The 4,818-nt window shown below is 20.7% G+C and overlaps 2 protein-coding genes across 3 annotated transcripts in view; one reads left to right on the forward strand and one right to left on the reverse strand.

Annotated features, from left to right (window-relative positions):
• Nucleotides 1-4,818, forward strand: part of LOC117180871 (PDZ domain-containing protein 8) — a 174,488-nt gene that overhangs the window by 17,472 nt on the left and 152,198 nt on the right. The gene's annotated exons all lie outside the window — the stretch shown is intronic.
• The window catches only part of LOC117180872 (integrator complex subunit 4), a 55,083-nt gene that overhangs the window by 8,319 nt on the left and 41,946 nt on the right, over nucleotides 1-4,818 (reverse strand). The gene's annotated exons all lie outside the window — the stretch shown is intronic.

The raw sequence follows: 4,818 nt of genomic DNA on the forward strand, positions 1-4,818 counted from the left end.
GAAACAATAGTTACATATTCAAGCAAAGTGATAAATTTTTTATTAAAATGAAGAATCTTTATCTGTAATAGTTGAATTTTATACCAAAAAGATAAATATTCAACCAAAATGTTAATTTTTCAACCAAGATTTTTTAAATTTAATTTAAATTTAATTTCCAATGAAATAATTAAGTTTTTAACAAAATACTTGCATTTTTAATCAAATGATCGAATTTTGAAACAAAAAGATGAACTCTGAACAACAAAATTAATGTATTTACTTTTCAACGACAAAAAACACTATTTTTCAACAAAATAATTAAATTTTCAAACAGAGTTGAATTTTCAAATAAAAAAGATGAATATTCAATCAACAAAAAGAACTTTTAACAGAGTCGTTCAACTGCCAACCTAACATTCTGAATTTTAAATTGGGTGAATTTTAAATGAAATGGTTGAATCTTCAACCTAAAATATGAAGTTTCAAACTAAAAAATTATTATTTTCTACCAAAAAATATGAATTTTCAAACAAATAATTAATTTCAAGACATATTTGAGTCCTCAACCAAAAAAAAAAATTTAACCAAACCGATGCATTTTTTAACATAAAATATGAATAATGAATGAAAAACCATTAAAAAACAATTTTGAACAAAATACATTAATTTTCAGCAAAGTGGATGAAATTTTAAGTACATAGTATAGTACATATACATTAAAAAATATAAAACAAATTTTAGAAAAAATGTAATGAAAATATAATTAAGTAAAATTTGTACCAAAATCACATCGATTTTTCAAATTATTTGGTAGAAAATGTATGAAATTTTTTAAAAATTAAAAATTATTCGAAATTTAAACTTTTAAATAAAGATAATTTTCAGTTCAAAGTGAACATTCAAATTTTCAGTTGGAGGAATTAATTTTCGATCAAACTGATGAATTTTCAACTAAAATGATGAATCTACAACTAAAATAAGATAATTTTCCACTATAAAAATAAATTTCTCTGTATCAAATAAAATTTTAAAAACTCAATAAAATACATATATTTTCGACTAAAATAATAGAATGCTCAATCGGAACAGTTTGATTTTCTTTAAAACAAAACAAAAAAAAAATATTTTTGCATCAAAAAGAAAAATAATTTAAAAAAAAATTAATTTCCAACAAAACAGTTACATATTCAAGCAAAGTGACACATTTTATACCAAAAAGATAAATATTCAACTAAAATTATAAATCTGTAACTAAAATAATTGAATTTTCAACCAAAATGTTAATTTTTCAACCAAGAAGATTCATTTTCACTAATAAAAACAAATTTCCATCCAATTTCTAGAATTCTGAACAAGAAAAGATCAATTTTCAACAAAAAATGGACATTCAAATTTTCAATTGGAGGAATTAATTTTCGAACAAACTGATGAATTTTCAACTAAAATGATGATTCTACAACTAAAATAAGATAATTTTCAACTATAAAGATAAATTTATCTGTATCAAATAAAATTTAAAAAATTCAACAAAATACATAAATTTTCGACTAAAATAATAGAATACTCAATTGAAACAGTTTGATTTTCTTTAAAATAAAACAAAAAAAAACTATTTTTTAATCAAAAAGAAAAATAATAAAAAATAATAATAATTTTCAACAAAATAGTTACATATTCAAGCAAAGTGATATTTTGTATTAAAATGAAGAATCTTCATCTGAAATAGTTCAATTTTATACCAAAAAAATAAATATTCTACTAAAAATATAAATCTGTAACTAGAATAATTGAATTTTCAACCCAAATATTAATTTTTCAACCAAGAAGATTAATTTTTACCAATAAAGACGAATTTTCTACTATAATGACAAATCTTCAACTAGACTTGCAAAGGAGGAGATCTTTTTCCACCAAAAAAATCGATTTTGAATCAAAAATATGTGAATTTTCAATTAAAAAATATAAATCTTCATCCAAATTGTTGAATTTCGAACATTCAAATTTTCAGTTGATTTTTTTCAAAATGATGAATTTTCAACTAAAATGATGAATCTTCACGACGGTTTAATGAAGAATCTTATTCTGAAATAGTTCAATTATAAACCAAAAAAATAAATATTCTATTAAAATTATAAATCCGTAACTAGAATAATTGAATTTTCAACCAAAATATTAATTTTTCCAAGAAGATTAATTTTTACGAATAAAGACAAATTTTCCACTAAAATGATGAATTTACAACTAAAATAATAGCATTTTCAACTATAAAGATAAATTTCTATGTATCAAATAAAACAAAAAAATTCAACAAAATACATTAATTTTCGACAAAAAAAGATAAACAGCTGAACGAAAATTTATTAACGAAAATTTATTAGTCAAATTTTTCAGTTGAGAAAATTAATTTTTAACAACAATAATGGAATAATCGATTGGAACAGATCGATTTTCTTTCAAACAAAACAATAATAATTTTTAATCAAAAAGACAAATAATTTAAAAAAAAAACAAACTAACTTTCAACAGAATAGTTACATTTTTAAGCTAAGTGATAAATTTTGTATTAAAATGTAGAATCTGCATCTGAAATAGTTGAATTTTATACCAAAAAGATAAATATTCTAAAAACATTATAAATCTGTAACTTGAATAATTGAATTTTCAAACAAAATGTTAATTTTTCAACCAAGAAGATTAATTTTTACCAATCAGAACGAATTTTCATCTAAAATGATGAATCTTCAACTAAAACAACAGAATTTTCAACTATAAAGAAATATAAATTAAGAAATATAAATTTTCATCCAAATTGTTGAATTTTGAACATTCAAATTTTCAGTTGAAATAATTCATTTTCAACCAAACTGATGAATTTTCAACTAAAATGATAAATCTTCAAGACGATATCATTTTTTCGAAATCGTAGCAAAATAAGTGTAATCGCTCAAAAAAAATATTTAAAAAATTGACAAATAGTAAAATTGGTCAAATAAATTTTCGAGTAAAATAATAAAATACTCAATTGGAAGAGTTTGATTTTCTTGAAAATAAAACAAAAAAACTAATTTTTAATCAAAAAGAAAAATAAAAAAAAATTAATTGTCAACAAAACAGTTACATATTCAAGCAAAGTGATACATTTTTTATTAAAATGAAGAATCTTCATCTGAAATAGTTCAATTTTATACCAAAAAGATAAATATTCAACCAAAATTATAAATCTATTAAATTATTTCTAATCTAACCTAATCTATTAAATTATAAATATTCTACTAAAATTATAAATCTGTAACTAAAATAATTGAATTTTCAACCAAAATGTTAATTTCTCAACAAAGAAGATTAATTTTCACTAATAAAAACAAATTTCCATCCAATTTTTTGAATTTTGCAGAAGAAAAGATCAATTTTCAATAAAAAATGGACATTCAAATTTTCAGTTGGAGGAATTAATTTTCAAACAAACTGATGAATTTTCAACTAAAATGATGAATCTACAACCAAATTTAACAAAATACATCAATTTTCCACTGAAACAATGGAATACTCAATTGGAACAGTTTCATTTTCTTTAAAACAAAACAAAAAAACCATTTTTTAATCAAAAAGAAAAATAATTTTAAAAAAAATTAATTTTCAACAAAATAGTTACATATTCAAGCAAAGTGATAATTTTTTTTAACGAAGAATCTTCGACTGGAATAGTTAAATTTTAACCAAAAAATTTAATTTTCACCTAAAATTATAAATCTGTACCTAGAATAATTGAATTTTCAACCAAAATATTAATTTTTCGACCAAGAAGATTAATTTGTACCAATAAAGGCCAATTTTCAACTAAAATGATAAATCTTCAACTAGACTTGCAAAGGAAGAGATAATTTTCTACCAAAAAAAAATCGATTTTTAATCAAATTTGTGGATTTTCAATTAAGAAACATAGATTTTCATCCAAATTGTTGAATTTTGAACAAGAAAATAAAAATAATTTCCAATTGGAGGCGATTCAAGTTTCAAAAATTCCAATTTTAAACTTATCAATTCCTTTATAAAAAATAAATAATCCCAAATAAATTAAAAGCATTCAAAATTAAAAATGTTGTTTTTTAATTAAAGAATCTTTAAATATAATTATTTCAGTTTGAAAATTCGAAAATGAAAAAAATTCAAAACGTTCAAAATTGAAATATTTGTAAATTAGAATGATCAAAATTGTATCATTAAAAATTCAAAGCTAATATTATTGCGTCCAAAATTAAATTATTCGAAATTTAAACTTTTAAATACAGATAATTTTCAGCTCAAAGTGATTCAAGTTTGAAAACTGTTAACTGTAAACTGCATTGAATGTTTTAAAGTCAAAGCTGCTGAAATTATAGAATTTTAAATTGTTATTAAGATCACAAAACATTTAATTGATGCGATATTTTGTCTGAAATAAATAAAAAAGTAATTTTCCCTCATTTTTACTGTTCAAAATGTCAAAAAAAATGTATTATAAATAAAACTTTTTAATTTATATGTTTACAAAAACTGTTAATACAAAGTTTAAAAAATCGATTTTCTGGGTCGCAAATTTAACTGTTTTGTAGAAAAATCGTACTTTTCACTAAAAAAATCAACAATTGGGTAGAAAATGTACCTATTTGGTTGAAAATTTATCATCTCGGTTAACTTGTTTGTTAGAAAATTAATTTTTTAATTAAAAATCAAGTGTTTTCCTGAAACTTCATCTTTGTTGGTTAAATCGAACTGTTTTTTTATTTTCAATTACAATATTTTTTTGTTGAAATATCAACTATCACACTTTACGTCGAATATTCATCTTTGTAAGTT

This window comes from Belonocnema kinseyi, chromosome 9 (genome assembly GCF_010883055.1).
Source record: "Belonocnema kinseyi isolate 2016_QV_RU_SX_M_011 chromosome 9, B_treatae_v1, whole genome shotgun sequence".
NCBI lineage: Eukaryota > Metazoa > Arthropoda > Insecta > Hymenoptera > Cynipidae > Belonocnema > Belonocnema kinseyi.